The sequence below is a fragment of the Crotalus tigris genome, unplaced genomic scaffold (genome assembly GCF_016545835.1).
Source record: "Crotalus tigris isolate CLP2741 ecotype Arizona unplaced genomic scaffold, ASM1654583v1 scf7180000018491.14276545383:2951260, whole genome shotgun sequence".
Classification (NCBI taxonomy): Eukaryota; Metazoa; Chordata; class Lepidosauria; order Squamata; family Viperidae; genus Crotalus; species Crotalus tigris.
The window spans coordinates 2,853,820-2,866,286 of NW_024097037.1; the positions used below are offsets into that span (position 1 = coordinate 2,853,820).

General features: G+C 39.9%; 1 long non-coding RNA gene across 1 annotated transcript in view; it reads left to right on the forward strand.

Moving 5' to 3' along the window:
* Nucleotides 1–3,469: 3,469 nt before the first annotated feature.
* LOC120312419 overlaps nt 3,470–12,467 on the forward strand; it is a 33,106-nt gene continuing 24,108 nt past the window's right edge. The window contains exon 1 of the long non-coding RNA XR_005557891.1: nt 3,470–3,574. This is a non-coding gene — a long non-coding RNA (uncharacterized LOC120312419). The remainder of the gene's footprint in view (nt 3,575–12,467) is intronic.

Here is a 12,467-nt window from a genome sequence, read left to right on the forward strand (position 1 = left end):
TTTTCTTTCTCCCCCCACCACCCGCTTCTTTCCCGGCCTGGCCCATCTGCGCTTGCTCAGCCCCGTCCCCTTATTCTCTTTTGGGACGGCCGGAACCTTAACAAGAGGCGATAAGCAGAGCGTTTAGTCCAGGGAATGACTCCTCCGTGGTTAACTGGAAGTTAGTCCCAGGTAGCGGAGAATAGGATTGCAGCTGCGGTTGTGTGCAACCAAAGGACTAAATGGTTATTAGCAGTTATTAGCCATTAGCAATTATTAGCAAAGTGGGAGGGGGGAGAAAAAAAAACTAGACTGAGGTGTCTATTACCACTTGATGTTACAGACTAATCAATAAAGAGGAACATTTGTATGTCAAGGTTGAAATGAGGGGTCCTTGGTGTTCTTTGAGCTTGGTTGTTTTCTTGCAGACGTTCATTGCCCAAACTGACATGATGATGATGATGATGATGATGATACCACCTAGTTTGGGTAATGAAATGTACCCAAGAAAACAAGATCAGACAACACCAAGGACCCCTAACTTTTCCAATCCTCAACCACATGGATGATGTTCAGAGATAGTGGGAGGGATATCCAGATGCATTTGTGGACCCAAGGTGAGGATAGTGGGAAGGATATCCAGATGCATTTGTGGACCCAAGGTGAGGATAACCATTTATTCATGTGCCTCATATTAGCAATGGGCAGTTTGAAGCCTTGGCCTCACCATCTATTTCTTGCAGATCCTCAAAACCCTTATAGATCCTGAAATTCAATCCATCTGAGCAGAGAGAGCCACATGAGAATTGTATTGTACAATTTGAAGTAGGCTTAGTTAAGAGAAAAAAAATACACCTCCCCCATAAAATCAAAATATCCTACCCAATATACAACATAGCACAGCTAATCAGTACTGCTAAAATGTTATCTATCCATCCTTGTCCTGGCAGAAATGTATGCCTGAGGCCATGGTAGTATTAGCAAGATGTGCTACAATTACTGGTAGCAACATCCATAAGTCACCTAATGGCATAGGCCAGTGATGGCAAACCTTTTAGAGACCTAGTGCCCAAAATCTGGCCCCACCCTGCCCTGTTCCACCCCCTGCCCTGCCCCTGCTCTGCCCCCCCATCCCCTGCCCCACCTGCCCACAGGACTACTCACCGCCTCCAGGATCTGCTGCAGATCGCCCGTGCCCTGCAGCATCAACTGCATGATGGGGTGTGAGGGCAGAGTCTTGTCTACGCTGCCTGGCTGCCATGTCCTTGGCTGTGCTACTCCATTTGGGCCATGCTCAAGGGCGACTCTCCTTCAGGGGGGCTGCTGGAGAGGAGGGGGTCATGGGAGGCAAGGCTGGGGCAATGGCATGTGTGCCCACAGAGGGCTCCGAGTGCCACCTCTGGCACATGTGCCATAGGTTTGCCACCACTGGCAGAGGCAAAATGGGATGGGAATAGATAAAATGTGCTGCTACCCTTAAAAAGAAGCAAAAAAAAAAAAAAATCCCCATGAAAATCAATTTGTCATCTGAAGTTTTGGACAATTTGTAATGCTACACTGGTGGCAGAACCACCATCCACATCTGGCAAAATCCAGCTATTCTGTTATTTAAATTGATCTTCAGTGAGATACTAGCAGGAGAAGAAGAAAACACTACTTTAAAATTGAAATATCTAAGGATGGTTTTAAGCAGCCTCAGGTGTGGTATAGAGGAGACAAAATTAACTTGACTTTGGCATTATGAAATGCCGTTATGGGGGCATGTTTCTGCTCTGATTAGAGCAGTGTTTCTCAATCTTGACAACTTGAAGATATGTGGACTTCAACTCCCAGAATTCTATAGCCAGCCAGCTGTCTGTGGAATTTTGGGAGTTGAAGCCTACACAACTTTGAGTTGTCAAGGTTGACAAACCTGTCTTAGGAGAAGCAAGGTGAATCCAGAGACTTTCCCACCCAAAATTTTGCCCATCTCCCATATATCCTTTGGTTTCCAAACCTACCCTAATATACACTGCTGAACTGAATATTCTGTTGCTTACTGTTTCTCCTACTACCTTCTCCTTATGCCAGATTTTATCCTGATGGTTTTATATGGTCCCAATGGTCAATGGTTGGCTGGGAATGTTGAGAGCTATAATCCTGCCTCATGGGTTTGAAATGATTGATATATAAAGAAGTATTTTAACTGAGAGAATTCTTGGCTGTTGAAACCACAGAAATATTCCTTGTTTCCATCTTCATTGTTTGATGCTCTTTTGCTGCCCTGGCTTTCTCTAAGCCAGGGGTAGGCAACTGTGGCTCTTTTATGACTCATGGACGTCAATTCCCAGAATTCCTGAGCCAGCATGACTGGCTTAGGAATTCTGGGAGTTGAAGTCCACGAGTCATAAAAGAGCCAAGGTTGCCTGTCCCTGCTCTAAGCAGACAACTCACAGAAGGGAAATAAATATATATAGTTCTTGGCTACTTATGGCTATTTGCAGTGACTTGTAGTCATGTGACCATGATTTCTGTCATTTTTACCAAAACCAGCATTTACTTCCAAGTGTTGGCAACATCCCATAAAGAAAAAGGGATTCACTAAATAACCACTGCAAAAAATGGGTCATAAAATTGGATTGGAAATATGACCCGCTTTATGACCATCATTACTTATGAGTGTAATGGGCATGCTCCATCATGGTCGTAAATTGAGGACTACCTATAAGCTTCAGATGTACGTCAACTTAGGTATTCCTCCCCCCCAATCCTAACTCCAAGGATTCCCATTACAATGTAGAAGTAATAAGCAAAAATGTGAACTTTGTTCTGGTCTGTCTGGCTTTCTGTTGGTGGTTGAAAGATCAAGGGACATACAGTTGTTTCAGAGGAACCCTAGAATATAGCCCCATATAGTCCACTGAATAGAAGGTAAGTATAGAAATCATACAGGAATCCTGTACACATAGCTACTTTTCAAAGACAGTTTTAGTCATTTAATGTATTTGCTGAATGGGACGGGACACTTTGTGGGATGTTTTGTATCAGATTCAGATAACAAAATATAACTTGGCTGGTTTGGCTGTTCTGCCCTTTGACTTGAAAGCAGCGCATTCGTTAGGCTGCTTCTGGACGTACAATGTCTCTTGCCAGCTGAAGGGAACAGTGGGTCAACTTTATTTATTTTGGCTTTGTTCTTTTTCATTCTGGCAATTAAAGAAGGTGGGGAAAAATTGATTGGCTGACAATCAGAGTTTAACCAGAAACTGGGGAGAGAGGCTTCTAAGAAATGTGAAGGCCCCATTCCTGATTAAATATTGGGGAATGAAGGATCAAAGAAAATTAGTTTTGCTTTTCACTAAGGGAAGAACTGCAAGGTCAGCAAGTTTACTGAAGCCCTTTCAAGTTATTGGAGGAAAAGCTGGATAACACTTTACACCAGGCTCTGGAGTGGACAAATTGTTTCCATTTGTTTAGATTAGGGAGTCGGAGAACTCCCTGGTGCCAGATTTGGTGTGCTTCCCACAACTTGGCAGAAGAAACTGAGAACAGAGAAGCAAACAGAAAGTCTGGGGAAGTATAAGAAGGAAACGTGGCAGGGAGGAGAGAACAGAAGGTACTGGGAAATTGCTGGTTTTTAACACTATCCAGAAGCCCACAGCGGAGAAAAACGGAGACAATTTCTTTGAATCTTGGTGGGGGTGGGGGAGAACAAGGCTGCCCCTAAATTAAAAAAAAAAAAAGCTGAAATGTGAATATCAGAACTATGTCTAATCTTTTTGTGATGGTAGTTAGGTCACTTTAACTCTGGCCTTGCAGTTTGTCCTTCAGAATTCCTAAATATGCTGAAGTGGGAGAGAGGAGCCTTCTTCCCTATGTCCTTGGTTATTTACACTCTGATGCACACACCTGGTCCCAATATTATACTATTAGTATTCCAGCATCAACAAAAAGTTGTTGAATTGATATTTTCTTTTAGGAATGTGCAGCTTTTTTTTATTAAAATTTTTTATAAACATTTTACAATAAAATCCTCCCCACCTCTCTCCCTCCCCCCTCCCATTAGCCCTCCCCCCCTTCCCAGAGCTGAGTACAGAGCTAAAAACAACAAAAAAAGAACATAAGAAATTAAATAAAAATCAATCAATTATACATAAATCCTAAAAATTTTTAGAACCCCTTTAACTCCATTACAATAAAATCAACAAATCTAACCATAACAACTTTGTACAATAAGTTATTCAAAAGCTAAATAATACTTTCTAATCCCATATTTGTTCTGAACAAAATTTACCCATCTTTTCCATACAGAGTTGTATCTCTCTTGTGAATGGTCTTTCAGATAAGCCGATATTTTTGCCATTTCTGATAAATAAGAAACTTTAAAAAACCATTCCTCTAAGGTAGGCAGGAATGTGCAGCTTTTGTTGCTTCGTTGTTTATCTATATAAATTTAATCATAGGTGGCTCTCCTGGAGCAATCTTTAATGATATACAGCAGGATTTCCTAATCTTGGTCAATTACAGATGTGTGGTCCTCAACTCTCAGAATTCCCCAGCTAGCATGGCAGGCTGGGAAATTCTGGGAGTTGAAGACCACATGTCTTCCAGTGACAAAGATTGAGAAATCCTGATATACAGAGATGTTGGGATCCAAAGAGCTTCTAGAAACTACATTAAATGGCATCTTAGTATACATCCTTTTTAAAAAATGCAACAGGCTTCTGATACGTGCATTGCAAGCTGGGATGGCAAAGGCAAAAGGCAAGTCCTTTCACAGCCCCTAGCCTTTTTAGGGAGAAACAAGAGAAGAATGGTTTAACATCTCCCTGTCTGCTTCAATTCTCATAATCTGTGTGTAGTTCTGAATCTGCATATTACCACTTAACCTGATTTTTTTGTGAGATAAGATCTTGAGGTTCTAACACTAAAAGGGGCAACGACTGGCCCTGCAGATGTTGTTCTTTTGTATTACTTAGCCAGCAATAGTAGAAGAAAATGATCAAAAAATAAAGATGGAGGTTGCAGTTCAGTATTTGTATGAACATATATCGTCTACTTATTCCTTAACTGAATGATGGACAATGTTATTTATTTTATTTAAATCTTGCCTTTACTGTTAATTTACACAAGGTGGCCAATATATCTAATACTTTTCTTCCTTTTATTTTACCCACAACAACCCTGCAAGGTGAGTTGAGTTGGGCTGAGAGAGTGTAACCGGCCTAAGATCACCCAGCTGGCTATCATGAATACGGCAGGATTAGAACTTATGGTCTAGTGCAGCGGTTCTCAACTTGTGGGTCACAACCCTTTTAGGGGTGGAATGACCCTTTCATAGGGGTCACCAAGCCCCCTCCCCGTTATCCAGACTACACTAGGATGGGAGCTTCTCGCCGACCGCTGGAGGGTAGGTGGGGCGACTCTGCCCTGAAGCGCTCCCAGTCACGCCAATCCAAAGGTGGGATATTGGGGGGGTTCCTGTCCCGTCGCAGCCCTCGAATCTCTCTGCCTGAGTGGCCCTCGGTAGCTCACCGCTCCCGCAGGCTTCCGGGGGCAACCGGGTTACCCTCCAGCTGATCCAGGGCCCCATCGGTGCCCACCACTTCTGGCTCCTTCCCCCGCGGCAGTGACACCCCTTACTTCACCTTGCCGCTTCCCCTCGCACTGGGCTGAGAGAGCAGCGGGGCTGTGCGAGCAAGCAAGGGAGCCTCCTTCCCTCCAAGCTTGGTGAGCCAGCCTCACCCTTTTCACTCCCCTGGTGACGATTCTGCCTTTTAATGCCACTGGGGGAGGGGGACCAACCCCCGCCCCCATCTTTATTGCCGCCGACTGAAGAAAGTGGCAGGTGAAAGCCGCCGCTCATCCGGGGAAGCCGGCGCGCTTAAGAGACAGGTGGGCCGCCCGCTCGCTCACTTGCATGAGCCAGCCGGCCAGCCGGCTGGCCGGCCTGCTCACCCTTGCTTTACTTGGCAGCTAGAGAGGCTCGGGGTTTTTGTGGACTTCCGTCCCAGGTTCTCCTCCAACCTTTGTAGGCTGTCTGGGCCTCTCAAGCCTCCGAGACAGCTTGTACCCAGTCAATAACCTCCACAACAGAGGGTCGGAACTGGTCAAAAGTTCCGCACCTCCAAATCGATCCCCAATCGGACAGAGGGAGGGAGGGAAGGAAGGAGGAAGAGAGGGAGAGAAAGTGAGACGGAGAGAGAAAGAGAGAGGGAGAGAGAGAGGGAGAAAGAAAGAGGGAGAAAGAGAAAGAGGGAGAGAGGAAGGGAGAGGGAGAGAAAGGGAAAGAGAAAGGAGAGAGAAATAGGGAGAGAGAGGGAGAGAGAAAGAGGGAGAGAGAGAAAGGGAGAGAGAGAGAGAAAGAGAAAGGGAGAGGGAGAGAGAAAGAAAGAAAGAGGGAGAGAGAGATTAAATTAGTAACATGGTTCTTAAATGAATCTGGTTTCCCCACTAACTTTGCTAGTCAGAAGGTTGCAAAAGGCGATCACATGACCCTGGAAAATGTGTTTGTGTATGTGTGTGTGTTGTAGGGCAAGGGGAGAAGAGAAAAGGTCAGGTCTCCCTTCAGAGCCATAGGTGGAGCAGCTGAAGGTGTGATTCGGCACCCATGCTTCAAGACAAAATTTCATTTATTTGTAATTAGAAATAAATATTTCACAATATATAATTACATATTGTTTTTGTGATTAATCACTATGCTTTAATTATGTTCAATTTGTAACAATGAAAATACATCCTGCATATCAGATATTTACATTATGATTCATAACAGTAGCAAAATTACAGTTATGAAGTAGCAACAAAAATAATTTTATGGTTGGGGTCACCACAACATGAGGAACTATATTAAAGGGTTGCGGCATTAGGAAGGTTGAGAACCACTGGTCTAATGCCTTAAACTATTAGACCAAGCTGACTCTCATTCAGACAAATGGCACATGTGCATCTGAGATACTCCTTCACACTAAAGGTGGGTCATCTGTGATTCTCCCTATATTGTTGAACTACATCTTCAGGCATTCTTCATTGATAACCATGTTGACTTTGGCTTCTGAGAGCAATAGTTTAATTGTATCTGTGATGGTAATGGGAAACAAGAGTTAAGTACTCCATCCAGCTTGCTAAAGAAATTTCAGTGTTTTTGAATGTTTAAAAAACAAATAAAGTGTTTTGCTTTAAATGCTGGAAATGATGGAGGTTGGGGAAGTATGACAAATTATCCATGAAACAACTATATGGAAACTATATGTATGGAGTATAAATTAAATCCAGATAACTATTCAATTTTTAATAATAATAAAATAATCAAACCACTGCCTTCTTGCAGCATCTGGAGGTTCTCTGAATTAAAGCAATAAATGCATTCTGGGATAGGATGCTTCTGCCCTGAATATACAAAAATATTAGGGAACCACAAAAAAGCCCATAATGGATAACACAGTAATCCACAAATAATAAGCTACTGAATGCATTATTAAGTTTAGGAAGAATAAGAAGAAGGCAAATTCCTGTCAATATGGTTTGAAACAAATGAAGCAAAATAAGAGAATGAGAGATGGGAAGGAGGAGGAAGAAAAGACAATAAAAGAAACATTTGTGGGAGATTTCAAGAAGCTTCATAAAGTAGGGCATATCTATAAGCAGATTCAAAGGAAAATCAATTTGTTGGATAGCAGATAGATTTATGTAGTAAAAAGAATGTATGGAGAGAGAAACATTAAAGTATAAGTATAAAATTTTATAAAGTATAAATTTTATAAAAGAAATCTTATGGGTGGTGTGTGTAAGAGTAAAATAAATGTTGTTTAAGAACAGTATTAGGAAAGGCTACAGTACATTATTTAAGTCTATCTACAGCCAAGAGCCTGTATTCAATCTTATGAAGAGAGAGAAAATAAGTATCTGAACTGCATAAGACACACAAGAAAGAAAGAAAAAAACTGAAGAGGATTCAGTTGATAAAACTTAACCAATTGGAGGCATGTTAGGCAGAGATATGCAAAGTATAGATCAGGAAAAGGTTAATAAATGTGTAATTTTCTCAATAACTATTGCCCCTAGTGGTCAATACATTTATAGTCATATACAAAGTTGATATCCAGCACCCTTTGCTTTGCAGTATATCTTTGCTATTTGATAGGCTTCATATAGACTTTTGGTTGGCTACTTGAATCAATAAGGTTTTGGATTTAATACACCTTTGGACCCACCCATTAGAGTTCTTCTTATGCATTTAAATGAGATTTCCTTGAAATTTTAAGATGCACAATTCTGATACTCCCATTTGTTAAATATCTCAGTGACTTCTAGCTAATTCGTAATACATTTTAGCTTCCTGGTGGTATTACACTTTTTCATAAATATTAATATGGTTGTGCGTATAGGTTTGCATGAAACTTTTATGTTCAATACACTACCTTTAATTTATGGCTGAGTTTTGAGTCAGTTCAGAGTAAGGAAAGAAGCAGAATTTTACTTTCAAGCAGAGTAAGGAATGAGGCTGCTTTCTCCCCTCTCAAATTTTGCTTATGAAGCAAAGATTTATCATTTTACAAAATGACCAAGTATGTATTTCTTGATAGACAGGATCCCCTAGTCAAGAAATACTGGCTTCTTAGGGTGAGTCTGACACAGTGCCACTGTGAATCTCTATCTTGCAGATTTTCATTATAATAACATTCTTTATTACCAATCTAGGCTTCAGCTGACATCCCTCTCTACATTTTTTAGAGTGATTGGAAAACCTGATTCAAAATTATATCAATTTGTTCACCACTGAGTTTGGAATTGTCATATCAGATATGTGGGTGTTTAGGAGGATTCAGATATCTGTCAGCAGATGTGATGAAAAAGATTGATTCAGTTAATAATTGGTGAGATGGATCTAGTCATTAATGGATCCAGTCAAAAGGTTTCAAGAAATTGCTGCCCTTCATCTTTATGTTCCATTCAGATTAACGGGATTTGCTTCTGACTAGACATGCATTGGTTCACAGTGTTGATATATGATCCTCTCTTGCCCTCACAGCTACTTTTTTTCAGCATTAGATGGCTTTTAAACCTTTGTGTCTGCTTCCAGATAAAGTATATTTAGCAAGATATTTTCACTATTATATACCTGTTTTAATTATTTAGAAAATGATCATTGTCATTTCAAACCATCCATTCTCATAAGTACAAAAAGAACAACAGGATCCTTCTTACTATCATTCCTGTCCTTCCTGCTGCTAAATATTAAGGAAGAAGGCTCTCAATAATTTTGAAAGTGGGATCAACATGACAAATACCGTGTAGATTGCCAATGAGGCTAAGTGTGGTTCCAAATTGCAGGAATCCTTCATCTTCTTTATTTGTTGTCTCTTTATAAACACAAGAAGGTGTAAGAATCATTTTAAGAGACCAAACTAGTTTCTTTCCTAAATCCAGCATTGCGTCTTCAGCAGCATCCAGTTAGGTTGTACACATGACTCCATTTTTGAATCCAGATTCTGATAATTAGAACTGAACTCCGCCAGAGCCTAGTAGATCATTCTTAGCTAAGGATAATACTTGTCTATGCTGGTAGCTATTTAGCCATACATGATACACACTATGCACAGGCAATAATCCTTTTTATTTCCTAAATTTAAAAAAAAACACGTGATGACTTTGAATTCTAAGGATTAAAGGAGGAAAATCATTCTTCCAATTTATCTGCATTGTTGTGCATTATCTTCTTCTCTGATTCCATGTCACTAGAATGGAACAGATTGAATAGGTTGTCATGGATCAGCATGCAGCCAATGCAGATCTAATCTTGAATTACATTCTTGAACAAAGAACTAGGCAGTGTTTCCCTGATGGCACTGGATAGGATAATGGTTACCATTCCATTTCCTTTCCCACCCTCGCTACTTTTGGAGCAATGGAATGGTCATTAAATCAGTTTTAAGCCTGCAATATAGACACTTCCTATGAACCAGGACTTTCTCTTGGTTATATCTATTAATATCATATTACTTATCTTGCCTCTCTCCCATGACCCTTTCCCTTTACATTTCATTGGTTATGTTATTTGGAAAAAGTGGCTTTCAAGTCAGTTTCTGAGGAAGAGCAGGTTGGTGTTTGGGTTAGGGATCTCTGTGAGAGAATTGTTCCTCCTACAAGATAATTCAGGATTCACACATAATGATGCCTCATCTGTCACCATACACTTTAGTTTATAACCTAACAGGCTACTTTATATTTGAAGGGGAAAAGATATTTCAAAGTTAAGTAATGATGAGCTTTGAGGTGGAATGCCTGTGGTCTAGTTTTCTATGTCCTAGCATTTTGCCAGCTGCTGTGGCTGGCACTCTTAAGAGGCAGAGTGACTGTTTTGTGGCATACTTCTCAATAGCTCAGAGGCAACTGAACAGGAACGTAGGTCAAGACATCAGAAAACTAGACCTGGGCCATTCAATGCGAAACCTCATCACTCCTTGACTGTTACTAGCTGTGAAAGATTATACCAATATATTGTACTTGTATTTCAGAGCATGCATGAATGATGGAATCTTCTTAAGTCAAAGATATCTTTTTCTTAGGATTGCTCTGTAAGTTCAGAAAGCAGCTGCTATAAATATGTTCTGAAACATTTTTCCCCATTGGATCTGAAATACTACCCAGCTCCTTAGTTCAAAATACAAGTTCTTGTTTTACTAGAACAGTCTACAAATTTTGTTTTAGTGTTTAATCTGGAATTGAATCCCATGCACTACTGCATTTATTAGGATCAATAAATAACACATTTATTGGGAGCCTTATATTCCTGAAACATGACTTAGTAGAATGCAGTTATTGTGGATATTTTATATGTTAGAATGACCCCTGTTAAAGGATGGAATCACCTATGTATATGTTATGCTGTGTTGGAGGAATGAATGAAAAAAGAATGATCATGTGGAGGCAAAATTGACAAGACTAGCAAAATCAAGTGTTTTTGATTCCCATTTTTGTTCCCTACTTCAGGCTTGGATAAATTTTCTTTAGACAATATCCTGTGTCCATGAAGGTTTGGTATAATCTTATACTAACAAGAGCTTGCATTAAATCCAGAAACACCACATTACAATGATTTCATGACTCTAAGTTTTGAAATATTTAGCTCAATTTTTGGACTCTGGTGCTTCTTCCTTAGCACCACCACCCTTTTCTTTTCTTTTCTTTTTTCTTTTTTAAAATGGTAATGCCTGATTAAGAATTTTGGACAACTTGGAAGTCTGCACACTTTCATTAGTCTAATAAAGGTATTACTAAGCTATAGATATTAGAAAGATGTCCATGGCTGATAGGCGGTGAATAGTTTTGTGCTTGCTTTGGTGAAACCAATGTGCCACAAGGATAATTAAATGAACAGAAAAAGAAGAAATGTGCTGCTGTATCAGTCTCTAGTTCTGTGTTCTTATAATAGCTAACCAGTTGCTTACAGAAAGCCCAAAAGCTGGACAGGAGCATCTAACAATCCTCCCACATATGCTTCCCAGCAACTGACATGCTGCCTAGGATACTGGAGGTAATACAAGTTAAAATGAAGTATGTTTGAAGTTAGCAAAGATATGTGCTTAAATGTATCATGCTGCATCCCTGCTGCCATAGTAAGTGCTATGCACAGTTTGTGGCTAAGATATAAACATTAAAGGATATTTTTAAAACTCCTCTTTACTTGAAAATGTAACTACAGTCTACATCTTTTAGATGAATTTATATAGGCCACTGAATTTGATGGAGAGAGAACTACATTATTTGATTTTATTTGGAGTAGAGGGTTAGGGTAAAGCTTGTATTTCCACACTCCATTGGCAATTACAATTTGTTATCTTTGAGACCAGCTGCACCTGTTGTTGAGAAATATAGGCACATGATTTGCTAAATGAGACTAGGGTTGCATTGCCTTTGAAACACCTGTCCTTGGCCTAGTAAGGAACCTTGGCATGAAGCAATCAAATGGGATAAGGTACACATTGCAGATGCAAATTTATTTGACTGCAGATGCATGCTATGTAAGATACAAAGCATACTATTATCAAAGCAGATCTATTTCTATTTTTCAGCACTGTTAATTAAAAACTATTTGCCCAATTGGAGGAGTGTTAAATAGATAAATATATTAATTATTCTGCAATATCCTTCACATCTAGAAATGGAAGATCAATGTGGTGCACAATAATTTTGGATATATCAACTATGTATGAGGAATTGCAAGGGATGTGCATGTTACATTTCACCTCTCAAAATTTTAGGACAAGCTGAAGATACATATACAAAGCGTTCTCCCCATATGGAAAAGCAGGCTCTAATATATTAATTTCCACATGTATATTCTGCATGTCCTAAAAATTTGAAAGATACAATTTTCATGATAGGCATAGACACAAATAGCCTAGAGAAGAAGTGTACACAAAAATGAATACAAATACACCTGAAACCTTTTTTTGCCAATTGTTAAATAATGAGTGCAATGATTGATTGAAAAAAAATCAGGCAAG